The sequence below is a fragment of the Notolepis coatsorum genome (assembly GCF_963971535.1).
Source record: "Notolepis coatsorum genome assembly, chromosome: 1".
Taxonomy (NCBI): domain Eukaryota; kingdom Metazoa; phylum Chordata; class Actinopteri; order Aulopiformes; family Paralepididae; genus Notolepis; species Notolepis coatsorum.
In genome coordinates, this window is record NC_140165.1 from 266,154,664 (window position 1) to 266,182,367 (window position 27,704).

The 27,704-nt window shown below is 46.0% G+C and overlaps 1 pseudogene across 1 annotated transcript; it reads right to left on the minus strand.

Annotated features, from left to right (window-relative positions):
• Nucleotides 1-22,467: 22,467 nt before the first annotated feature.
• LOC311224852 (heat shock protein 30-like) lies at nucleotides 22,468-27,215 on the minus strand (annotated as a pseudogene). The gene is made up of 2 exons: nucleotides 27,172-27,215; nucleotides 22,468-23,049 (listed from the first exon to the last, which is right to left on the minus strand). The product of its transcript is annotated as a heat shock protein 30-like (transcript).
• Between the last annotated feature and the right edge of the window lie 489 nt (nucleotides 27,216-27,704).

Genomic DNA, 27,704 nt, shown 5'->3' on the forward strand with positions numbered 1-27,704 from the left:
GGTTTGCTGAACCACAACATTTATATTTGTAAAGGTCTGGGAAGATTTTGATCTAAGATGAGCTATAAAATGGGCTACTCTCTCCGTGATTCCCTCTTGCTCTAGTTCTATTCATCATCATTATCTTCATCTTCCGCCATTTGTTCACCCTCAACTTGCCGTACCAGCTCTTCAGCATTGAAAGTATTAGCAGCCTGATTTGGTACGTTAGGTGGCTGGGCCAGGGCCTGGTTGTCGTTATGTTCTCCTTGCAAGTGCTTTCTGTAAGACCGAATGAAAGAAAATGTTCTGCTACAAACTCCCTCACAACATTGGAAATAAGTGGATGAAGCGTTTATATTGTGTGCTACTCGTAAATGTGAAAAGAGAGACTTGGCATCACCAGGAATTAGCCTTTTCCATTTAAAGCATGTATACGCCATCTGCCTTGATGTTAGAACACTTAGTGATCACTTACAAATTCTCTGTAAAGTTTTGAGAACTTGAGCCTGGGGCCTATTTTGGGGATGAGGTTCCGGATTGTTTCGCCATCTAAACGGTGAAACACCTCCTCATCGATATCTTGATCTGAAAGACAAAGACAGAAAACAAAAATACTTTTACAGTAATTTCAGTGCCATCCAGTGGCAGCTAACTCCAACACAGGACCAGGCTGGCAGGACCAGAGAACCAAGATGAAGAACAGAATAATGTGTGTGTGCATGCATGTGTGTTGAAACCCTATACAATACTGCTTTGTCATGGAAACATTTGAATGGTCAAGAAAGTAAACATTCTCACCTTTAAAACTGTCTGTGAGCTCTGGCAATTGCCACTCAATAAGCTTTTCTGTGACAAAGCTGTCCATCAAGACTGGCCTGAAACAAAAGAGAAAGGAATGTGGAAATGAACACATCTGCAATTAATTAATGCCTCATGCCCAAGTACTCAGCCACGTGTGAACGATAGGCCAAGTATACTTGCTGACATAGCAGCCTAGAATATTTAGCACTGAATTCAGGTGTAAAAAGCCTCACCACATGTCTGGCTTCCGCAGCCTACTGCTTAATTTAGTATAGGATGTTGTAAATTGATGCCCGAATCGCGGGACATTAGAGAGATGATGGAAATGTAGACCTCAAAATGGCACAAAATGGTGCAAAATGGCGCTAAATCTCAGTATGTAGCTAGCTAGCGAACCAGCTATGTCACCGCATTGAGAGGACAACAGCTTTATTACACACATGGTTAATAAAGATATCAATCATATAACGTTACACAGCTATAGATAGTCTCCAGTTAATCTGGTATCATTACAACCCAAAACACGGTAAAATTAGCAATAACAGTAACGTTACTAGTACTGGCTAACTAGGCCTAGCTACTAGCCAGAACCTTTGTAATACTCACTGTTACGTGCCCCCGTGGGGAGACGCAACACTAGGCCACAGACAGGATAGGTGAGGATGCAGTGACACAAAACACCATAGACGGATTGTAAAATAACAATATTTATTTTACACAAATGAGATCAGCAACACAGAGAGCAAAGAGGACCTACCAGTGAGCACCAAATAATATCAAAATGAAACAAAAGCCCCCCCCCCCGTTACAGGCGCGGACGCCCCAAAGTACAGGAGGTGGTGCTCACTCTAAGCTGGTGTCTTTAACAGTAGTTCTCCTACGTGATGCAGATGTAGACCCCAGGGTTTCTTCCTGCCCTCAATGTCCCTGTGTGCGAAACAAAAGGTTAGAAATAGGAAAAGAAACAATTATCACATACAGGGTGATAATTGGATACACAACTACACAATACAGGTTATGGGTTACAGACAAAATGTATAATAGGTAGGAACACACAAGAAACAACTATACAATACAAATTATAGGCAACCAGAGCGTTCACCAGCTCTCACACCATCTGTAGCTCAACAGAGCTGTAAGTGGCTCATGTAACAGACATGAGCCCCACAGAGCTTTAACTAGCTCTCTCAATACCACAAGCCCAACAGAGCTTTACCTGGCCTATGAACAAAATATGAGTCTATACACAAAACAAATGAGAGCCCCTTACAACACAACCAGATAGTTACCATACACCGACCGGGCTCTAGCTAACAATGCATACACAGGGATTATATGAAGGGATGTGGAGGCCAATTAGGCTGATGAGCCTCAGCTGTGGTTGCTGCTGCTTCTTCTGTTGGTTGGAGTGGAATGGTGATTGACCCTGAGAGGTAGATAGATTATATAGGAGGGAGACAAGAAAACACTACAACCTGCCTACATACATAACACATATTATATATATACATAATAACCCATACAATATAATATTACATGCATACATAATGAAATAAGGAATGAAATAAGGACAGAGTCCGTAACACTTCCCCCCCCAAGGAGTCAGCCCATGGCCGACGAAAACACCCACCATCAGTCACCATAGAACAAATAAAACAAACACCCAACCATCCCGAATAGCAAAACACCTGTTTCAACAGGCTACCCCCGAGAAAGGGCATCGGCAAACACATTCTCTGTGCCCTTCTTGTGCCGGACCACCACGTTATACCCCTGCATAAGCAGAGACCACCGCATCAACCGCTGGTTGTGGTTATACATGCTGTGCAAAAAAACAAGTGGGTTGTGGTCTGTGTGGACCACCACAGGCTCCACACTCGACCCCACATAGACCTAAAAAAATTGGAGCGCCAGCAGCAATGCCAACGTCTCCTGCTCTATTGTTGAGTAGCGTGTCTGGCTGCCACTAAACTTCTTTGAGAAGTAGCCCACAGGATGGACCAAACCCTCGGAATCCACCTGCGTCAGAACCGCACCAGCACCCACACAACTCGCATCAACCTCAATAGAAAAAGGCTTACTGAAATCAGGAGCATTTAGAACCGGAGCACTACATAAAAGGGCCTTACAGCTCTCAAAAGCCGCTTGACACTTGGCCGTCCACTGGTATGGCACCAAGGGACTGATTAGGTCAGTCAGAGGGGCTGCAACCAAGGAAAAATTCTTACAGAACCCCCTGTAGTAACCCGTCATCCCAAGAAAACGACGTAGCTCTCGTCGTGTGGTCGGTACTGGGAACATGGTTATGGCCTCTATTTTGGCTCCTAGAGGACGCACCTTACCACCGCCCACCTCTTTCCCCAGGTAGGTCACTGTCGCTTTACCGAACTCGCATTTTGCCAAGTTCAGTGTCAGAGAAGCGTCTGCCAACCGCTGGAATACGGTTCTCAATGAGCTCACATGAGCAGACCAACTCACTGAATGCACCACCACATCGTCCAGATATGCTGTGCAGTTGGGCACATCCCCCAACACTATGTTGACCAGTCTCTGAAACGTAGCCGGTGCGTTACGCATCCCGAACGCCATCACAGAATACTGCAGGAAAGCATCGGGCGTAGCAAACACAGATATTTCAGAGGCCCTTGGCGAGAGTGGCACCTGCCAGTACCCTTTTAAAAGATCCAATTTCGTCACATACCGGGCTGCTCCAATGGTATCTACACAATTGTCGATGCGCGGCATAGGAAAAGAATCAGGAATGGTTACTGCATTTACCTTTCGATAATCAGTGCAAAACCGATGAGTGGTGAGCTCCACGGGCTCAAACTGTGATGAGCCAAATCATGCTCCAGTAAATATGCCACCTCCTGTTTCATTATTTCCCTTTTTACCGCATTTACCCTATAAGGATGCTGTTTGACTGGCCTTGCATTACCGACATCAATGTCGTGTTCCAGAACGGTAGTGCGGGTTGGGACATCCCCAAACAAAATGGGATAACTGCTAATGAGCGCCACCATATCAGCTTCCTGCTCCTTACCCAAGTGTGGCATCAGGGAGGGAAGGATCAACAACATCTCTGAGTTGCATAAACGAGGAGTCTGCTGCTGGATCTCACAACCATTCAAACCATCCTCATCACTTATTGGCAGAGTAGAAGGAACAGCAACCACAGTCACCGCTGGAGCAGCTGGAGTACTTTGTTTCTCCAGCTGCAGGTTGTCCCTGGGAAGATAACGCTTCAACATATTAATGTGACAAACACGGGTTTTCTTTCGCCTGTCAGGCGTCCTGACTACATAGTCAGTATTGCTCAATTTCTGCTCGATAGCATAAGGGCCAAAAAAACGAGCACTCAAAGAAGAGCCAGGGATGGGGAACAGAACCAAAACCAAGTCCTCAGACTGGAAAGAACGTGGAACCGCTTTTTTGTCAAACTGCCGTTTCATTGAACCCTGAGCAGCAGAGAGACTCTCCTTAGCGATACTACACGCCTCATGCAGCCGCTCTTTAAATCTACACACATAGTTCAAAACCCCTCTCTTTGGAGGTACGGTGTGCAGAGCCTCCCCCATTAACTGATCCTTTAATACTCTCAAAGGACCCCTCACTGAATGCCCAAACACCAGCTCTGCTGGGCTAAAACCCAGTGACTCCTGAACTGTTTCTCGCACAGCAAACAGAGCTAGGGGAACACCTTCATCCCAGTCTCTGCCGCTCTCCATACAATACTTGCGCAACACCAACTTGAAGGTCTGATGCCACCTCTCCAGGGCACCTTGTGACTCAGGGTGATACGCACTTGAGATCCTGTGAGAAATAGACAATGATGATAACACCTGCTCAAATATTCCTGAAAGGAAGTTAGTACCTTGGTCCGTTTGTAAGACTTTTGGCAGCCCGAACGTAGAAAAAAACTTGATCAGAGCTTTCACTACAGACTGAGATGTTATCTTTCTAAGAGGAATAGCCTCAGGGTACCGAGTCGCTACACACATAATTGTTAAAAGGAACTCGTTACCAGACTTCGTTCTCGGCAGGGGACCAACACAATCCACTAGCACATGCTCAAACGGCTCCCCCATCGCTGGGATTGGGCGAAGCGGGGCAGGTTTAATAACCTGATTAGGCTTCCCTGTAACTTGACACACATGACAAGAATTACAGAACCTGGTCACATCCCCCTTTAACCCGGGCCAAAAAAAGTGCTTCAAAACCCTGTCATTGGACTTGGTGATGCCTAGATGTCCCGACCAAGGATGATCGTGAGCTAAAGACAAAACAGACTGTCGATACGGTGTTGGCACAACAATCTGGGTAACATAACTCCACTCATTACCAAAATCCATCCGTGATCTCCACCTCCGCATTAGCACATCATTCTCAACAAAATAGGCTACCTCCTTGTTCTCAGCTGTCTCTGGGGCAAGAGCAGCAGCAAAACATTTAGCTAAACTAGCATCCTCCTTCTGAGCAACGATCAGATTACCTCTAGTCATGGGTAAATGCGTTGTCTCAGAGGTGAGCGTATCCTGCTGAAGCGCATTACTGTCACTCGTCTCTATAGCAGGTGGAACAAACATAAGCGGGGAAACAGGCGTGCCAGACAACTGTGTAGCTAGCACAGACTCCGACAGATCAACTACCTCACCCAACTTACGTGCCTGAGCACGGGTGACTGCACAAACTGTAAACACCTGGGGGAACTGTTGCGCCAACACATCTGGACGCAAAACCTCAGGGCGCTCTAAAACCTCCAGAACGGGCATAACTCGGCCACCCGCGATGCCGTTACCCAACAGGAAAGTGACACCCCGTACCGGTAACGACGGGCGAATGCCCACTTTGAACACCCCCTGTGCTAAACCACAGTTTAAGTGTATCAGATGGAGGGGCACCGACACAAAACCCATCTCGATCCCCTGCACCAACACACTTGAGCCATTTGATGACTCATGATTAAACGGTAGCACGTCCGACAAGATAAAAGACTGCGCTGCCCCAGTATCTCTCAGTATGCGCACCGGACGCTGGTCCAACTCACTACCACTGAGAGAAACCATGCCGTCCAACATAAACGGTTCGTAACTGGGCTCCAGGTCACCACACATTTTTGTGGGGACTACTGACTGTGGAACTATCACTGTCTGCACCAAACCAACCTCCTTTGGTCGACCACTTGGCGTAGACTGTGTGCGTTTATACGCTTGACAGTTCTCTCTAATATGACCCACCCGGTGACAATTATAGCATTCCCGCTCCTCCCTGTAGCGGGGAGATAACAAACGTGGTGGGCTAGTGTGCACTTTAGCTGGAGCCCGAGCAGAGGGATAAAAACCTCTATCCTCCTGTCTTAGTGTACCAAATGACTGTTTATGAGTAAGCACAAACTCATCAGCGAGCACCGCCGCTTGTGCCAACGTCTCAACTTTATGCTCATTGAGATAAGTCACTAAACGGTCATTTAGGCTATTTTTAAACTCCTCCAGTAACATTAATTCAGACAGAGAATCAAAATCAGCTACATCACAAGCCCTGCACCACCGATGAAATAGGGATTCTTTCTCCCGAGCAAACTCCACAAAAGTCCGGCCAGGTAACTTTCTGTGAGTTCTAAACTTTTGCCTGTACGCCTCTGGCACTAACTCATAGGCTCTAAGCACAGCCGTCTTGATTAAGTCATACGACAAACTGTCAGTCAGAGGGAGGGCAGACAGAATTTCCTGGGCTTTTCCCGTTAGCTTACATTGCAGTAAGAGAGCCCAGACCTCTTTAGGCCACTTTAAAGACGTAGCCACCCGCTCAAAAGCATTAAAATAGGAGTCTACCTCCGCCTCACGAAATTGAGGTACTAAAGAAATCAGTCTACTCACATCGTAAGCCCCCACCGCCGTGGAAGAGGGTTGAGTAGGACTCCCAATCTTAGCAGCTTCAAGCTCCAGCTGCTTCATTTTAATCTCGGCGTCCACCCGGTGGCGGTCAGCGTCCAGCTGGCGGGTTGAGACCTCAGCCTCCAGCTCCATTTTCCTAATAGCCAACCTGTGACTATTTTCCTCCTTCTGCGCCTCGAACTGCAACCGTGCTAAACCCAATTTTAGACTGGCCTCCTCAGCACTCCCACTAGGGAAAGATGCTGCACGTCCGTGCACTAGAGACGTGACACCCAAAAGGGGAGGCTTATCCTCTACCCCGTCTTGAACCGGGTCTACCACCGGAGGTTCCTCGCCCTCCTCGTCTGTGACTAGAGGGGAAGAAACAAAAGACGCTCCCTCACCGACACCGAGCACCTTGTTCCACACCAATATGCGCACCACCTCTTCTCTCAGGTCAGCCTTTGCCAAACTTTTAGAAAGGGCGACCTGAAAATGCGAGGCGATGGCAAACAAGTCTTCCCTCCTACACTGATCCAAACGATCAACAGAGGGATCACCCAGGAACTCCTCCACCCCAAAAGACGACATCCCTACCCAGACCAGTGCACACACACACCAAAAACACACCTAACAAACTACCACCCAAAACCCTAACCAAGCAACGTGCCCACCGCACACCAACACCAAATGTCTGTCGCCCAACTACCGAGCCCCCATTTATGTTACGTGCCCCCGTGGGGAGACGCAACACTAGGCCACAGACAGGATAGGTGAGGATGCAGTGACACAAAACACCATAGAAGGATTGTAAAATAACAATATTTATTTTACACAAATGAGATCAGCAACACAGAGAGCAAAGAGGACCTACCAGTGAGCACCAAATAATATCAAAATGAAACAAAAGCCCCCCCCCCCGTTACAGGCGCGGACGCCCCAAAGTACAGGAGGTGGTGCTCACTCTAAGCTGGTGTCTTTAACAGTAGTTCTCCTACGTGATGCAGATGTAGACCCCAGGGTTTCTTCCTGCCCTCAATGTCCCTGTGTGCGAAACAAAAGGTTAGAAATAGGAAAAGAAACAATTATCACATACAGGGTGATAATTGGATACACAACTACACAATACAGGTTATGGGTTACAGACAAAATGTATAATAGGTAGGAACACACAAGAAACAACTATACAATACAAATTATAGGCAACCAGAGCGTTCACCAGCTCTCACACCATCTGTAGCTCAACAGAGCTGTAAGTGGCTCATGTAACAGACATGAGCCCCACAGAGCTTTAACTAGCTCTCTCAATACCACAAGCCCAACAGAGCTTTACCTGGCCTATGAACAAAATATGAGTCTATACACAAAACAAATGAGAGCCCCTTACAACACAACCAGATAGTTACCATACACCGACCGGGCTCTAGCTAACAATGCATACACAGGGATTATATGAAGGGATGTGGAGGCCAATTAGGCTGATGAGCCTCAGCTGTGGTTGCTGCTGCTTCTTCTGTTGGTTGGAGTGGAATGGTGATTGACCCTGAGAGGTAGATAGATTATATAGGAGGGAGACAAGAAAACACTACAACCTGCCTACATACATAACACATATTATATATATACATAATAACCCATACAATATAATATTACATGCATACATAATGAAATAAGGAATAAAATAAGGACAGAGTCCGTAACACTCACTTTCGGTAGCATGCTTGAACGGTAATGATTTATGTGTCGTGTCGTGTGGCTTATTTATTAATAGAGGTTACCACATATTTTTACAAGGTTAGAGATGAACCGATTATAGAAATGAGTAGCTAAGTTGCAACTTGCGGTGGCTAGCTAGCTAGCTAGCTAGCTGATGACGCGACAGATAGCTGTGAAGAGCTAGCTAATTTAGTTCCACAACGCAATAGGCACAATGGATGGGTTGAGATATAAATACTGTGCTAACGAAACGAGATCTTACCTTGAGTCAGTGAAGTCTTTTCCGTGATCGTGAAGAGGGTTTGTTGAACCGTGTTGACTGTGAACGTGGGACTGTGTTGACTGTGAACGTGAACGTGACCCTCTGACTGACTGGAACAAAAGGCATGTACGATAGTTCCCAGTGGGGGAGGGGTGTAGCTTTGCAGATCCCGGCGGAAACACCCAGCTCTCTGACCTAACACATGGGTTATGTCTCAGAAAAGTGACCCATAATTATTATAACTCACAAATTGGGTCAAAATTGGGTCAAAATTAAATCTCAATAACCCAAATAATGCTCAGAGAATTAACCCATCATTTTAACCCAACACGATTAACCAAGAAATTGGGTTATAGAATTGACCCATCTGTTTTTAGTGTGTAGCCTACTGTATTGTACCCATAACGTTTTCAATCAATCAAGTCCATGGTAACGCTGCCCTTGGTCTTCCAATCCGGTAGGTGTCGATGTCGTGAAAAAAACGATGGTCTCCCTTGGTTGATAAGAACCGGAGCGCGTCTTTTACCAACACACTTGCAGTTCCGCGTTCGGGTTCTGCGATCTGATTGATTGATTTGATTTTATTAGGGATCCCCATTAGCTGGTGCGATAGCAACCAGCTAGTCTTCCTGGGGTCCACACACAAAAAAACATACAAAAACAATCACTATTGCAAAAACAAAATTATTAAAAGTCAGTACACACAATGCATAATGAAACTACTGTAACAATTAAGATAGCTAAAATTACATTAGTGTAAAACACAAACAAAAAATTACTTTACAGTGTTAAAAACAATAAGATTTAAGATTTAAGATTCTTTTTAAAAGTGAATCTACTGTAAATGCAGCAGAGGTTCCGAGGCAGGCCATTCCAAAGAGTTATATATCGTATTTGCTTCGCGTCCCGCTCTGAGCCTTATGAGATATCCCTTATCTCCTATGATACCTATTGTATCTCCCACGAACAAAAACTACCCGCCCCCATGGTGGCACCGCCCATATAGCCGTGACTCTGGTCACCAAACACCCTTCCTCTATTTTCGTCCCAGCGTAATGGCTGCGTGCACCATACGATAACTAGTAGGATGAAAAGATTAAGGAAGGTTCGTAATGTTGAGGGCTTACCGGAGGTTGCTGGCCCCTGGCATCTTCGACGCATGTTTTCGGCGACACGACGGGCCTATGTTGATGTTCCTCGTTTGATGACAGCACATCGAGGTTCAGCTGTACAAGACTGGCTGTCGGGCCAGCTTGTACTCAGGCAGGCCCTGTGTCTTCAGGCATGGGTATTAGTGTTAGTAATGCTGGTTTGTTTTGTTACACAACCATGTTGTGTGTTGGCGCCGGGGGCAGGATGGTTTGGTGAACGTTCACTGCAGGGAACGGTTTCCAAGCTGTCTTGGGCGTGCTGCTAAAACATCTAATGCTATGCTACATGCTATCGCTAATGCTGCATGCTATTACTACTGCTAATTGCTATGCTGTTCTAATGTCTCCGCCATGAGATGTTGTCACTCTCCCTCCTCTTGCCCGGTTCATCAATGAAGGTTAGTCGGTAGCTGTTGTGGGTTTTTTTGCTGAGTCCTATTTACCTTTTTTCGGGTAAATGGGTTGACAACAGGGTAGGCCGTGGCTAGGTTTCCTAGCCAGGTATGTTACCTTGTGTTCCGGCGGGGTTTGTTGAACGGTGTTCCCATCTGGGTTGGCGTCGGGTAGTGGGGCTATGGGTCCAGCCGACATGGTAAACATGTTGTGTGTCTGTGCGCAGGCAATTGTTGTTCTGGGTCCCACATCGCCTCGCGCTAGGCTGCAGTAGTATAAGGGCAGCGCCGCCTGGGAGAAATGTGAGGCCCTGTGCGTTTTTAGACGCAAGGCCCCCCACCCCCTGAGGCGGCCCTGTGTAGTGGGCTATTGTTTCGTTTTGTCACTCTGCTATGAGAAGGTCTGTCTTGCTACAGTTTTCTCTCCTCTCAACCATTCATACTGACGGTCAATCGGTATACTGGGGGAGTAGTGCGGGGGGGGGCTTTGTTTACCTTTTTTGGTAAATGGGCTAAACTAGGGCTGGTGTCCTGTTGTGAATATTTTGAATGAAGGCGGGACTAGTTCGCTCTGGTCCGTCTCCCCTTAACTTTGTGTGTATGGGTTTGCTCATTCTACAGTATTTTGTGGTTTAGTTCTTTTATTCATTTAACCTTTTCATGGTGCACACCACAGTGGAGGTTGCTGTTTGCAATCACCACTGGTGCTCCGTGTTAACATCAGTCCTTTGTTTTTGACATATTGAAACAATGCCCCGCCCGGCCGACGCCATGGGTGGGTCGGCCTGGCGAGTGGCTGGTGGGCTGTTAAGGCTTGTACCGCCACGGTATGGAATTGGCAACGATTAGAACTGTGTTCGAATTGCTGTTTTTTTCTATAAAAAAAATGGTGTCTGGTGGAGGGGCCTTGAGGGCCAGCCGACGTCGACACATCGCGCGAGGTTGTTGACGTTATTAGCTTTGACCCAGCCGCAAGCTATAACCGCTCAGGGTTCCCCTCTCCGCAGGGGATTTTTGGTCTTCTGCTGGAGCGTGGGCGGTATTGTCCTAGGCCCTACACCGCCTCACACCGCGCAGCCAGAAGAAGAGAGAGCATGGCCTTGTCAGCGGCGATGACAAGGCCCTCGACAGGCGGCCATGTTTTTCCCCGCCGGAGGTATCCTGGGCGTTGATTCGACAGGTGTCCACAAGGCCGACAGCCTTGGCGGCCGAGGGATCGGCCATGTAGGATGGGTTCGGCTTGAACAAACAAGTCGTCACCGTCCTGCCGCGAGCAGCCCGCTCTCCGATCACTCCCTTCCCCAACACCAGCGGAAGAAGTGGGCTCTGATTGTTTCCTTTGGCTGCGGGCCGCGTGCCTTCGTTGATGCGCGGGCGCCCCCCCCCCCTTTTCGCTTCTCATGGGGACAGGGGCTGACACCCAGTTGATGGCTGAGCCTGGGTCTGTCCGTGAGAATGTTGTGCTGTCAAGCGGCTCCCACACCTTGAACTGTGTTGGTTGAGCCTGGTGTTACGTCTGTCAACTTAAGTGTTGTCAGCAGGGGGGCTCGAAACCTTTTGAGGCACACAGTGCGGGCTTCCCCGGCCTCGCCTTCGCCAGGCCAGGTATCATGTTGGTGCCTCCCACTCCTGAAATATTGGCAAGTGGTCGCAGCTCACATGATTTGGGGTGGTAGTAATATCACTGCAGGGCTACGGTGTGTAGGAACCCATGGGGGCCTTCCGGCTGCAGAACAACTCCTTCAGCATGTTCTGGAGGGGTGTTCAGTGGGGGGGCTTTTTTCATCGGAAGCCCCCCGTATCAGACCGGCCCTTTCTGTCGGGGTTCCCCCTTGGGTGCGATTGCCTCGTGGGTGGTGTCAGGGTCAGGTGTTCCGACACGGAACGCGCTCCTCGCACGGTTCCAGGTTTGGCTACGCACAGCGGGGGGACCGGGCCAACTATCTACAGTTCCTGGCGGACCTGCGCCACGTGACGGCGGGTGCGTTGGGAGTGTCGTCACATATGACTACGGCAGTACCATATGTCGAGGTGGATGGAGAGAACGCTGTGGCGGGGACTTGTGTTTACACAACCCCACCCGTTTTCAGGTTTGGTACAGACCCTATTGTCAGGGTCTCCAGCAGTGACAGCTCTGGTCAACGAGATCCAATCTCTGTGGACGAAGCAAGCCATCGTCGTGGCGTTCTCCTCCCGGTGTTCTCTGCCCGAGAAGTTGGGAGGGAGGGGTGTAAGACCCAGGCTGGACCTGTCCCATGGGAAGGTTCAGCATTTTTTGGATCGTCTCCTACCTGTTGAACACTGTCAGGTGGGGGTCTGGTTCTCCTCCATAGACCTGTAGGATGCGTATGCGCATCCCCGATCTTCCATCCTAGGGCTTACCTACGCTTCCTTTGCAGGGTTAGCGTATGAGTACCAGAGGCTGCCGTTCGGTTTTCTCTGGCTCCCCGCATCTTCACCAAGTGCGTGGAGGCCGCACTGGGGCCTCTGCGTCGTCCGGGGTTACGGAGTGTTCTGCCCTGATGACGTTCTGGTCCTTTGCGGTCAAGGTGGATCGTCAGGTCTCGTACCAGGCAGGTCTCTACCAGCCTGGGGTTGCTGTAGACTGGATGTAGAGTACTCCTCTTCCCAGTCAATGGTTGGAGGGCTATGGGCATCCATCTCAGAGCGTGTTGTCAACACGCTCGGGAGGTTCCGTCCTAGGACGGTTACGGCGCTGTCTCACGTCGCGTTTTCACCGACGCCTCCCTCGCTGGTGACGCGTCGGGCCAACGCAGTAGGGGGCAGCTGGCAAACCATGCTGCCCGGTCTGCGCTACGTTTAATGTGTTGGTGTTGAAAGCGGTCCTTCTGGTCCACAAATGGTGTTGATCAGGACGGACGATACGACGCCAGTGTCGTGTATCGACAGACAGGGAGGAGTACGCTCCCCCTGTCTGCACCAGGCGGCGGGCGGCTGGCTATGGGCGTCCTCCATCTGCGCGGCCTGAGGGCTCCCCACATCCCCGGCAGGGAGAATGTGGGTGCAGGTGTACTGTCGCGGGGCGGTCCTCATCCTGACGGGTGAGGATTACGTCTGGACATGGCCAGGCAGGTCTGGGACCGATGCCGTGCCGCCAGGGATTCTTCCCCATACATCTGTTAGGTCAGTTGTTGGGACGGGTACGTTGAGGGGCGCAGGTTCTTGATCCTGATGGTGTTACCATCTGGAATGCGCATGCTCCCTCCACTGTCGCGCTTACGCGGGCAGATGACGTATGTTCCAAGTGTGGTGTAAGGCGGGGGGCCGGGACTCAGTCTCCTGCCCCCTGGATGCTGTCCTTAGTTACCTCCAGTCTCTCCTTGATAGACTGTCGGCTTCGACGGTGAGGGTATATGCAGCAGCTATATCCTCCTATCATGAGGGGTTTGAGGGGATGTCTTGTTCAGCCACCCTCTTGTGAAGCGTTTCCTGCTTGGCGCTCGACGCATTAAGCCGGTGCAACGCTCCTTGGCTCCGACTTGGGATCTTCAATTGGTCCTCGGTCGGTTGTCCTTGGCCCCGTTTGAGCTGCTCGAGCAGGCGCCGTTGGGACAGCTGTCCTTCAAGACCGCGTTCCTACTGGCTGTAACTTCCGCTAAACGCGTAGGTGAGCTCTGTGCTCTCTCGGTACGTCCAGAGTGCCTGTCTTTTCGGACCGATTGCGGTGTCACTCTGCGACCTAATCCTGCTTTCGTGCCTAAGAATATCCGGAGTTCCTTCCGCTCCCGGGATATTGTGGTTCAGGCGTTTCGTCCTCCTCCTCACACTAGTGAGTTAGATGCGGGCCTTCACCTGTCATGTCCAATCCGTGCTTGGGGATTTACCTCAGCCGTACTCAGGACTTCAGGGTTACCGACCAGCTTTTTGTCTGTTACGGTGGGGCTCGTGCTGGTAAGGCACTGTCGGAGCAGCGCCTGTCCCATTGGTTGTGCGAGGGTATTACCCTCTGCTACACTTTGGCTGGGCAGGATCCCCCTGGGGGCATCAGGGCGCACTCCACTCGTGGGGTGGCTGCCTCTGCCGCTCTCCTGGGTGGGGCCTCGGTGGAGGACATCTGTGCTGCAGCTTCATGGTCCTCCCCGGGCCCCTTTGTAAGGTTTTACCTCATGGACATGACCGGGGGTTCTGTCTCCCAGGCGGCTCTGGGGTCTGTGGCCTTTCCTGCTTCCCGTCCTTTGGTCGGGTAGCAGGAGTGTATGGGTATGGGCCACAGTGTGTTGAGTCACACGTGGTTCCGCCTGTACGGTGTGTTCAAGGGGTTCTAGTTCCCTCTTGTTCGCATTCAGGTGGAGTTGACTGCGCCCCCCCTTCATTAGGAAGGATGGGGTGACAGGGCTCCCTGCACCCCTTGATGTGGGCTTACGGGTCCTCAGGGGGTACATTTGTCGGGCCTCGCGTCCGCTCTTCCCCATTATCTCATAAGGCTCAGAGCGGGACGCGAAGCAAATACGATATATAACGATAGGTTATGTAGATAACCTAGTTATATTAGTATTGGCTGAGCGTCCCGCTCTGCGCGGCCCTGAGTTCCCTCTTGAGGGATCTTTTCCTGGGACGGGTTTTGGCAAGGAAGGGTGTTTGGTGACCAGAGTCACGGCTATATGGGCGGTGCCACCATGGGGGCGGGGCCCCATACAGGTGGGGTGCATGTAGTTTTTGTTCGTGGGAGATACAATAGGTATCATAGGAGATAAGGGATATCTCATAAGGCTCAGAGCGGGACGCTCAGCCAATACTAATATAACTAGGTTATCTACATAACCTATCGTTAATGCTCTAAAAATAAAAGATCTCCCCAAAGCGCTGGTTCTAGGACCTGGCAATTCAGGAACCTCTAGTGTAATGCTCGTGCACAGTATTACTAAAAACAATCTGATTATGTATAAAAACAGGAGTTTTACTGCTCATGACCAACTTGAACAGCACAAGTATATTAAAAGACAATCTATTTTCAACGTTAAGCCAAGACTGACATTTCTCTCTGCGCCAATCCGCTTCCATTAATTTGTACGCCGTAATAAAAGTGAGTACAGCATTTAAAGGGAACAGTCTTCTCCAGAGTGAGACAATAAGATAGACAATAAGATTGGTTCTAACACTGCGATCATCAGCTGCTGGACTACTAGAGGCTCCCAGAAACAGTCAAAAAAGGATCGGTAATGCAGCCTTTATCAACTATGCCCCAAAACTGTGGAACAAACTACCCCAAAACATCAGAGAAGCCAACTTGCTAGACATCTTTAAAAGACAGCTTAAAACCTATCTCTTTGCTCAGGCATTTCACTGTGGGGTAATGCAGGCAAATATTTGAAGATAGATATCTGCTACCACCTAGTGGCAAGGGGAAATATTATTATAGAAACATCAGGGATATCCTGAAAGAAATTGTACTTACCTGCATGTAGCACTTGTGTCACCTACTTGTAACAGCTGTTCGCCACGGGCACAGTTCTAGGTACGAAACGAGGAGAGGAGTAATATACACAATATAAGAATAGTGGACCAGAGACAGAGTTATAACAATAACCGGTTTATTTCTAATTAAATGCGCGCTAGCTAGACATACAGACATATAGACATGTAGCACAAAGTAGTAGTGGAAGTATCCCTTTTAGGTTCTTTCTGTAACCTCTCCTTTCGGGAGGGTTACTTCGATATCAAGTCCTAGATTGATTAGATCAACACAGTAGGTTTGGTTCAGACGTCTCTGAGGTTATCTCTAGCTAAAAGCTAGATTCAAGATTTGGATATTTAGACATATCCTTTTATCATCAGTAAACTCTATTTCAGTTTATCATTTCAATGGGTAAATGTTTAAACATTCATTTAAACCTTTAAATGTGCAGGGAACGCAAATACCTTAATAGGTGAAATGCTCCTTTAAACCCTTCTTTGGAAGGTGTAACACAACAAATGTACCATGGAATATTCTAGGTTATGGGAATACAATTACCTTTTTAGGTGAAATTACCCTTTAAACCTTCTTTCTTTACAGGAGAACCATCAGCGTTCAACTATAATCAATGTCATCAATATTCTAGGTTATGGGAATGCAAATACCTTTTAGGTGAAATTACCCTTTAAACCTTCTTTCTTTACATGAGAACCATCAGTGGTTCGAGTAGCTTATCAGTGGTTCTCATAGCTTATCAGTGGCTCTAGTAGCTTACTGGGTGTAATTACCCTTTAAGTCTCCCTTCTTATAGGAGAAATATCAGTACCCATATATTAAGTTAAATCAAATCAAATACAAAATACAATATCAAAATAACAAAAGGTGAACGGGGTCGAAGCCCTTGGAATGTCCTTGTGTTCTCGTTCAATCAGTTCAATCCGTGGAAGTTCCTATAATTCAAGTTCAATCAGTTCAATCCGTGGAAGTTCCTATAATTCAAGTTCAATCAGTTCAACCCTACCGGACCGTTGAGGCAACAGGAGTTTAGCAACAGGGGTATTCAAATCAGGCTGGCATTAGCCTTGAGCTATATCAGAGGTTCAGTGGGTTGGCTCGCCATCTTGTATCGTCCGGCACACCGCCTCCTCCCCTCGTGGGCACACGTGGTGATGGATGGACTCCTGGAACTGCTCCCAGGGTGGAACGGGGTGCTAGGAAAAACCTGGCCTGCGTGTGAGCAGGCATTCGGAAAATAAAAGCTATTTACCATCTTTATCCAATCACCATCTTTTCATTTAATTTCAGAATGAATAATCAATCAGGTTACTTTTAGCTATGCTAAGCTAAAGTAGGCTGTCTCATCTCAGCACGTGGGAATGTCCACCTGTCCCATGCTAAGTTAGGCTAAAGTGCGCTAGCATATGGGACATTCCTCACGTTCCATATTAAACTCTCATAAACATTCAAAATGTATATAGACCTTGTTCTTATCGTACAGCATATCAATACAATTATAAGTACTTCTGAAATAGTTCCTTTAACCAAATTGAGCTTTGGGCAGTTCGTGTATGATTCAGAATGAAACTACGTTTAACGTTATTAGCATGTAGCATGAAGCTAACCATTCAGTACACTCGACAATTGAATAGCACACAATATTGATTTAACTCACCAAAACCGCAGGCTACAGTTACTTTACTGCAACGCTTCTTCGGTTTTGCAACTGGGGGAATCTTTTATATCTGTTTGATAACTGTTTTTATCATGCTATTTCTTCTCGGCAGCAGCAACGTTCAGCTGCGTGTCGATCTCCGTGGATCTGTGTCTGCATCTGCGCAGTAGCAAGATTCACCTGCTGTAAAGCAAGGCGTGGCTGTCGTGACATCTATCTCACTCACATCATGACGCGGATTAAAGGGCAATGTTGTAATTCAAAGGACTTGGTACCCAGACCTCCGACAAGTCCAAGATCTCCAATAAAGGGGTTATAGCATGCGGGTTAAGTGATCATTATATGATATTCTGTACCCGCAAAAAACTATCTATCTCACTCACATCATGACGCGGATTAAAGGGCAATGTTGTAATTCAAAGGACTTGGTACCCAGACCTCCGACAAGTCCAAGATCTCCAATAAAGGGGTTATAGCATGCGGGTTAAGTGATCATTATATGATATTCTGTACCCGCAAAAAACTAAAACAAAAGGCTGGCTGCCACAAAACAGTCACATCTAGAGACCTCAAAACCTACTCTAGCGAGGCCTTTAACCTTGAACTGGAGAGCCTGGACTGGTCAGATGAACTCAATGGTACACTGGTTGAAGAAACATGGCTTGGTTTCAAAACCAAATTCTCAACAATACTAAACGACATGGCCCCCCTAAGAACCACCAGGGTAAAAAATCGCGCTGAGCCGTGGATGCACTCCGAAATACTGGCCGCTATGAAAACCAGAGACAAAAAATGCTCTGAGTTTCGTAAAAGTCAGTCAAAGCTTACTAAAAGCACGAGCAGTGAACTCCAAGCCCACGTGACTGAACTCAAACTAGAAAGAAACAGACTAAGAAACGACGTAAACTCCATGATCAAAACTGCAAAAAAGAATTTCATCAATGACAAAACTGAGGAAAACAAAAACAAACCACGTGAACTTTGGAAATTACTCAATAATCAACTAGGATGCAGTAAAAAACTTAAAACCAGATTCTCAAACATAAACATAAAAACGGACAACACGCTCATCACAGACAAGCTGGATGTAGCCAATTACTTAAACATTTTCTTCACAAACATAGCCACAACACTGGTAAACAAACTACCCTCCCACTCAGGGCTTTATGGGGTAGAACACATAGTAGCTTACTACAAAAACCTAGGGGTCCGCAAGGACGACTTCAAGCTAGAAATGGTAACAACAGATGAGGTACTCAATAAACTGAGCGCCCTCCAACCTAACAAGGCCACTGGCCATGACAACATCCCCTCCAAATTCCTCAGAGACTCAGCAGCCGCCATCACCCCAATCATCACACACATAATAAACCTCTCCATAAAACAGGGACACGTCCCCAAGGACTTCAAAATTGCGAGGGTGACCCCTCTGCACAAAAAGGGCAGCAAATTAGACCCAGGCAACTACCGCCCTGTTTCTATTCTCACCTCCATCTCGAAAGTCATGGAAAAAATTGTCTACGAACAGGTCGAAAAGTACCTAGCGGAAAAAAATCTAATCTACGAATTCCGATCTGGCTTCAGAACATCCCACTCCACTGACACATGCCTTCTCTATTTGAATGACCACATCAAACAAGAGGTGGACGCAGGCAAATACTGCGGCATGGTCATGCTGGACCTACAAAAGGCCTTTGACACGGTCAATCACTCCATTCTGATTGACAAGCTAAAAGCAATTGGTTTTGATAGTCTATCAGTGAGCTGGATGCAATCCTACCTTGAGGGCAGAGAACAGATGGTGGAGGTAAACGGTACCCTATCCCCCCCTCTCACAGTGAGCTGTGGTGTTCCACAAGGAAGCATACTAGGACCGCTACTGTTCCTAATTTATGCAAATGACATGTCGTCAGCTTGTGACTGCAACTTGTTCCTGTTTGCGGACGACTCAGCCCTGCTGGTCTCTGACAAGAACAAGTTACAGGTTGAAAAAACCCTCAGCTCTGAACTAGGCAGAATCTGCATATGGCTCGCTGATAACAAACTATCATTACACATGGGCAAAACAGAGTCCATTCTCTTCGGTTCAAATAACAAACTCAGCAAGACCGACGGCTTCTCAGTTACAGTGGGTGACAATATTGTCACAAGGAAAGATGAAATTACCTACCTGGGTTCCATCCTAGAGGCTAATCTCTCCTGTGACAAAATGGCATCCAATGTAATAAAAAAAGTCAACCAACGAACTCGATTCTTGTACCGGATCTCCTCTCTGGTAAACAAGAATACCCTGAAGACTCTGGCAGGAGCACTCATTCAGGGGTACTACGACTATGCTTGCACCTCATGGTACCAAAGCACCTCAAAGGCGCTAAAAACAAAATTACAAACATCTCAAAACAAACTGGTCAGACTACTGCTTGACCTTACTCCTAGAACCCACCTCACCCCTGCCCACTTTGACAACCTAGGATGGCTTAGAGTAGATGACAGAGTACAGCAACTTGCAATGGGCCTGGTCTACAAGATACACTACACGACCAAGGTACCCATGTACATGGCAAAATACTTCCCAAAGGTCAGTGAATACCACGATCACAACACCAGAGGGAGCTCCACAAATCATGTTAAACCCAGATTCGGCTCAAATAAGGGACTAAACACGTTTCGCAATTATGCCACATCAATGTGGAACGCCCTACCCAAAGCTGTAAAGAAATGTGGATCACTACCCACTTTCAAAACCTCTCTCAAGAGACACCTACGGGAGACTGCAATGCAACACTGGCCCCTGTAAATATCCTAACCCAACCCCCTCCAATGTACAGTCATTTACCTAGTATGGTCTTGTCAATAGTCCAATGTACAATTTTGTTTGTTTGTACAGAGTCCCCCCCCCCCCCCCTCAATGTACAGTTTTGCTTGTTTATACAATGTGCCCCCCCCCCCCCCCCCCCCCCCCCCCACCCACCTCCAATGTAAATTACCCAGTATGGTTGTCAATATCCCAGTGTACCCAACCCCCCCCACCCAACCTCCTCCAATGTACAGTTTCTACGTCAAATGTATATACTCCCTTTTCTTGACTCCTTCTGTATCACAAACAGTACTGTATTTGCAAATCTGGTATGTCATAAATGTATAGATGTAGCAGTACTGACTATCTGTATGTCATGTATGTCATATATGTCCTGATGAATTGAAAATGGGGGACCCTGGTGTAAACAAGACGAAAGTCTTTCTCTGGTCTGCATCCCCTTAACAATTGTGTGTATTGAGCTGTACTGTATTGTACCCATTCTGCAATCTGTTAATAAAGTTTTCAATCAATCAATCAATCAGTAATATTAACTACTTATGTTCTTACATAATATACTTTTACTGCTTATGTTCTTATCCAATGGCATTAACTATTTATGTTCTTATAACTAAATAGTTATGAATCTGAAACCTGGGTTACATGCACTATTCTTACCCTGCCTACTTGTATACACTGCCTATCAAATTCATGTGTCGGTTCTATGCTAATTTTATCTCACTACCTCCTACTGTATGCACTGTAATTTTAAGAGAACTATTTTATCACACTTTTTACTTCTTACTGATAACTATTTTTAAACTGAATCATTTTAAACTATTTGTATTATTTGTATTACTGAATCAAACTGTAAACAGAGAGCCTATTGGGATGCTAGATCCTAATGTGAAACACTGTGATTTACCATACCTTGCTATATTCTTACCCTACCTACTTTCATACACTTCCAATGAAATTCATATGTCGGTTCTATGATAGAGTGATGCTCTGTTGTTGTGAGCGACACACTGCTCTGTTGTTCTATATATAAGGTAACTTAGAACTGTACTTTGTAAAGAAACTCAAAGTGTTAAGAGCGATGGAAACTCAAAGTACTAAGAGCGATACACTGTATTCTGCAATCTGTTAATAAAGTTTTCAATCAATCAATCATATCTATACATATCCCTTACCTACTCTCGCTAGTTACACAGCTGGCCAGTATGGCTTACTGATTAGCACTATTACCCAGTTTACACATTTGCCTCCTACTGTATCATGATATAACCTTTATGATTTTTCTCTCTCTTTGATTGTGTTGTGTGATCTTGCATGGATAAATAAAGAGACATTACCATTCAAGTTGCTATTCTGTGTGACCTTCAACAACCAATTATTTGAAAGACCCATGAAAGACCAGTGAAAGACCCGTGTACCAGAAAGAGTTAACAAATGTAGTTGGTGGGGGCAAACAATGAAAATCAAATACAATTTACAAATAAAATAAACAAAAAGGGTTGCAATATTTTAATAACTGAGTTGACATCCATATTGGTTGCCTGTGTCGTCTCTATCTGTACCTCCAAAGGGAACTTATACATCCGTTCCCAATGGGATTTATTTCTGACATCATTGTCAATTTCTTTAGCTTTCCAACAACTGTCCCTCCGGTTGATTGCCATTTTAAAATCAAACGTCCACAGTTGAGAGAACATTTGGATCTCGGAAGTATTACAGCTCAGTGAAATGCTAAGGTAGCAGTCCCTATAAGCACAACCCTGTTAGCTGGAATACCAAACCACTACTATGATCAACCACATAGTATGAGTTTGGGTGAAAATACCATAAGCCAGAAAACAAATGCTCGTAATGTAAAGACGTGAAAAAAGTTTGTTATGACACTACCTTGGTCACGCCAATGGAACGAAGTGTCAATATTCAGTTGATCATTTGTTCAACTTTCAATCTTCTGCCGTGCCTACATCCTTATATCTGATGTAAGGCCATGACTCCTAGTCCACCTGCATAACTGTGACATCACCACTAATTGGAAAGGCTTACAGTGTGACAAATCTAGGATGTTGGAGTCCCATAAGCTATTTTGTTTTGTTAGAGGATTCTGTGCGACATTAGTAAAATAAAAGGAAATAGGTACATTTCCAGAACATGTATTGATAAAAATACAATCATGTAAAAAGAAAATTATGTCATTGTTTGGATAAAGTAGAAGTGTAACCATGTAGATTTGAAATTGGGACCACTGGGTCCACAGTTGGCCGCACTAACCAGCTGAGCTAAAGGGTTTGGCCCATTAGCTGATGCTGGTTGACTGTGACCAACTCCTCAGTAGTTTACAGAAGTTATGAAATACACATTTGTACAAATTTGGTCAGAGACATAAAACATTACGAGTCCATCTTTTCAGCAGTGTCCTGTTTGTTGCCAGAGTCAGTCTGTGTGGTGCTTCCCTCTGTCTGTGTGCTGAGGAACTGTGGTGTTGGTGTCTTCTTCTCCAGGCAACATCTGATGGCAACCTCTCTCTCAGCCTCCTCAGCAGATGGAGGCTTTGCTGCCTGGATGTGGAGCCTCCCGTCCTGAGCCAGGGAGCAGGTGACGGCCTCAGGATCCACCCCTTCAGGCAGATCAAACTCCTGTCTGAACTCCTGCCGTCTGTAAGAGTAGGAGCTTTTCCCATCCCCCTGCTTCTTCTCTGTCTTCCCACTGACTCTCAGCTTCCTGCCCACCTGCTTGACAGACAGCTCCTCTGGGGAGAAGTCTTTAGTGTCCAGGGTCAGGGCAAAGCTCTCTCCCTCTTTCTCCAGCTTGTAGGAGACTGGCTGGATGGCCACAGAGGCTGGACACGCTCCACCTCCTCCAAGATCTTCTGTTGAAGTTTGTCCATCAGCTCCAGACTGCTGTGGAGCTCCTGCATGTTTCTCTGCAGTCGATCCCGCTGGCAGAGAAGAGGTGGGACCTCTGTCCAAAGACTGCAACACTGTATACACCGTATACATTTATCTATATCAGTATGGATATATCTGCATACAGTATATACAGTACCTGTATCAGTGGAGGTTACTCAATGACAACACGTGAAGCACAAATTCACTCAATGTACATATATATATGTAAATATATATATATTTTTTTTTATTATTATTATTATTATTATTATTATTATTATTATTATTATTATTATTATTATTATTATTATTATTATTATTATTATTATTATTATTATTATTATTATTATTATTATTATTATTATTATTATTATTATTATTATTATTATTATTATTATTATTAGTATTATTTGTATTATTTGTATTATTTGTATTAGAAATGTTTTCCTCTGTAAAAAAAAATGCCAGTGAATTTCTTTTTTCTTCAAAAATGACCCAAGTGACAGCTCTGAGCTCTCTGATCAGGCCTGCAGTGCTCACAACTGCAGTAATGGCTAGCTGTCAATCACTCAGGTGCAACCTTTCCTGCACGGGTTGATCTTTTTATTCTATTATCCAATCAAAATAGGCTATTTGAGTCATCTAAGCCCTGCCCGTGCAGATTTGCCTCACGCCACCCACGAACGCGGGTTGAATGATTGACAGCCCTCAACGGGTCTGAGACTCAATCAGAGAGGAGCTGTGCGACATGACCTAGACCACTGCACTTCCGCCTTACATGGAGCTTGTGAGGAGGAGGGGGGCGGGAGGACGAGAGCGCGAGGGAATCAAATGAATGCGCTGCCTTGTTGACAATGTTGGATTTGGATCTATATGGAGTCTGGACATACACTTTATCAAGCCCTGCCAGCAGCTGACAAAAGCTTCTCAAAGGGTTAACGCGACGGCTCGAGGCTTGTTCCAACCCGATGCAACCAAACAACAAGTGAGTCTAATGTACTGTTCTGTAGTTACTGAAACTGATTGAATATATATGGCAAGTCAAGATTCAAGAGGTTTATTTTGTCACATACATGATATTTGATACACATAAGTGCAGTGAGGTGACGTCTGATATGAGTCTCTCTCTCTCTCTCTGATATTCCAATGTAGTTTTGTACACTGTACAGTCAATGTACCATTGACTCAGAATGGTCTGTTTTATTGAAATCGTCACAGCAGTATAGTTTGTTTATACTTCAGAAGTATGATATTTAAACATGGTGCCCAAAATGAATGGAAGCGAATGAGGAGCCTGACACCTGGGAGGAATGGGGGTGTTGCAGCGTTGGGGATGTTTAAAAAATATAATTTAATATATAATATAATATAATAATTTTGTGCTTCACCAAGAAATTTGGTCAGCAGCCGCCACTGACCTGTATAGTACAATTCTGTACACACTGTATATACTCTAGGACGTTTGTTGTGAGAGTCAGTGTGTCTGTTTAGAGAAAATAAAGCATATGCTCCAAAAATTACTTTAGTTAGTCAGTGTTTTGTGCAAACCTCCCATTTACTGCACTTCATTTTACACTTACTGCACTTCAAGCGCCATCTGTTGGCAAAATTAGAGTTGGTCCGACCGTTTTGAGGAAGTTCCCGCCCTAGCGGAAAGTACCTCAAGGCCCGAGCTCAAAAGAATCCAGAGACTCAAGGGGTGTTCAAAAAGGAGGAAAACGTCTATGTAATCTGTTTGGGATATATATTGTGTATAGTCATAAGGGTGCTGGAATGTTATGTTTAATTAATTGCCATCCAGAGTGGGGGGAGTTTTGTAAGATTAGGGTGTTGCCTGCTCCTTTAACTACTGAAATAAATAAAAATGTCCACAATATTCTAACTTATTGAGCTGCACCTGTATACTTCAGTGAGAGAAATATTCACCTAAAAGATGGGTGTACAAATGTATGATTTCAGGAACATGGTTGATCTAATTCAGCTTAAAGTTGCACGATGAGTCATTTCCTAGATCAAGATGCTGAGAGAAAACTGAATAAAATATTAAAATAACACATCAACATTTTGGGAAATACACTTATTTGCCATCTTCCCCAGAGTCAGACAAGGAGATTGATATCAGTTAAATCTCTGTGTGTCTAGTAGCCCAAGAGAGAGTTACAGGTGCATGCTAGCCTAGCTTAGCACAATGACTGGAAGCAGTAGGGAGCAGCTAGCCTAGCTCAATCAAAAGTGAAGAAATACAACTACCAACAACTCCAAAACTGACACACAGAGATGAAATCCATATATTCTTGTCTGACTCTGAGAAATATGGCAAATAAGTGTATTTCCCAAGAAATTGGAGTGTTACTTTAAACACCGATCTTCAAATATATTGTAGGATAACTTGGTCTCAATCTTATCAAAGTCTCCTGCCGTGCCTACACCCTTATATCTGATGGTCCTCATTTGTCAACTGGTGGTAGAGTGAAGACTAGGCTTCTTTACTTATTACTGGTTTTAACCTGAAGATGGAGTGATTGTTTGTTCTCTTCTCTTTCAGATTAACTCTCTTCTGTCTCCACATCAGTTAGTAGTCTTGCAGAGTGAAGAGTGTTGGATATTAATTCTCATAAAATGTTTACTAAATAAACTGCTCACTGTAATTAATAACTGAGGCACATTTACTGTTTAGCGAAACATAACTTAGAATTCAGGGGTAAAAGGTTTTGATTGTGTGCAATGAGGAGGTTTATAGATCTGGCTAATATTTTCATACTAGAACAGTCATCATGCTGTATGTATAAGTCTGTACTTTAAATAGATATGAACATGACTCCTAGTCCAACTGTGACATCATGACTAATTGGTCACACTTCAATATTGTGATTCAAAAACACACACACCACTAATAATAGCATAAACATTATGTCCTACTGTCACCAGACCCCCACGGGAAGCATCCAGGTCTAAGGCTAAGGTGTGCAAATGCACGGATACTCTTCCCAAAGGGGTCTACCACCACGAATTTCCCCAAGACCACAAACAAACACGGGAGAATGCGCCGAGAATCAGTAAGAAAGCTTTTATTGTAGGAAAAATAGATATCTAATACAATGGTTATACTTTACATAAATAATTAGTAGTTAGCCTATTTAAAAGACCCACGCCTCCTAGGCCTAGGGTAGTTAAAAGGAGGAAGCGCTCAATGCCTTGTAAACCCACCCCCAGACTGTTGCTTCCACCTACGCTACCTATCCCCGCCCCTGAGGCACTACACGTGAATAAAAAAGGTTTGCCCTGCACACGGGTCTATGACTATCACACACTAGTCTAGAATCACACCACACCTCAAAACACGGTTCACTGCAAATAGCCTAAAATAGGTATCGATATCACACCATCTCTCGGGGAGCCACGGCAAATGATTATAGGGAACATAGGTTATGTAAATACACACTAAGTGTCACACAGCAACTAAGGGGGCTGGGATAAAATAGTGGGGGCTGCTCACCGCTAGGGGTGGTGCCTAGGCCTAGAATACTCCTCTCATATCCTAACCTAGGTTTGGGCAGTGGAAGCGCTGAGTTTACAAACACTACAAAAAAAGGTTTAGTTATGACCGGGGCCGGAAGGTGAGGGCCGGAAGGACGCCACCCCCTTCCGCTCCCGTAGCCCCTCATGCCTTCGGGCTAAAACCGTTCTGTCCGTACTGGGGTGTTTTAGTATACTCCAAGCACCAGGCGTATAATAATGTCCTCCCGCCTGTAATGGAAGGCAAATTCAGTAATAGCAAGGTCCCCCCGTTCCCGGGTTCGTCACAATGCACAAATTAGATATTCTCCATATGATACAACAAAGAGAGAGAGGTAGTTCACAGAGGATGGAGTGTCCAAAATACTGGGTTCAAATCTTCTACAGTTTTACTGGCTTACTGCATGCCATTCTGATAATCTTCAGCTCCACGCTACTAATAATATTCCTAATTCCAATGCAGTCACTGTTCTTCTATTTCTTCATTTACCACTTGGGAAACAGTTCGCTTGTCAGGCGCGTATTCTGATATCTTGTATCCATTTACTCACGGCGTGCAGTGCGGCGACAATGTCTCTCCTGTCTGAGGCTCCACCCGTTTCCACAGCGGGGGGGAACACCACAGTTGGCAATAGGAAACTGTTCCACTGGAGAAAAGCACAAGACAAAAAGAGTCGCGTGTCCTCGTACTCTTGAAGCTCCGCGTCCTCTGGTGTCGTCCTCTCGACTCCCATTTCATTCTGCTACTGTCCACCATTGATCCTCCTTTCAACAGCGCCAGTACTTCCGGGCACCGCCCCGCCACGCCAGCCAGCCAATCCACTTCTCGCTCCCTCCAACGACGCTCCCCAGCTGCGTAAGAAAGAGGGCACACATGTGTAGACTGCATGACGTTACGTAAGCTAGCCCCCCCTGGTGGTCCTGCTGTAGCTGTCTTCTGCACAAAATCACCATCCTCCCAAGACGGCTCTCCCCTCTCCCACCGGGACTTCCTGGACTCCGTCTAGACAAGAAAGCAGGGACAGCATGGTGCAGTACAGTGACGGTGATTCGAATACCCATCATAGGCCGATATACACTTGGCTGTTATATCAGCCAGGTAAGCCTTTAGGTCCTCTTCCAGACCATCCCGGGACACGTCCTCCTCCTGGGATCCCGCAGGTACATCCACACCCCCATACAGACACCCATATACCCCCACCCGCGACACTAGTACACAACCA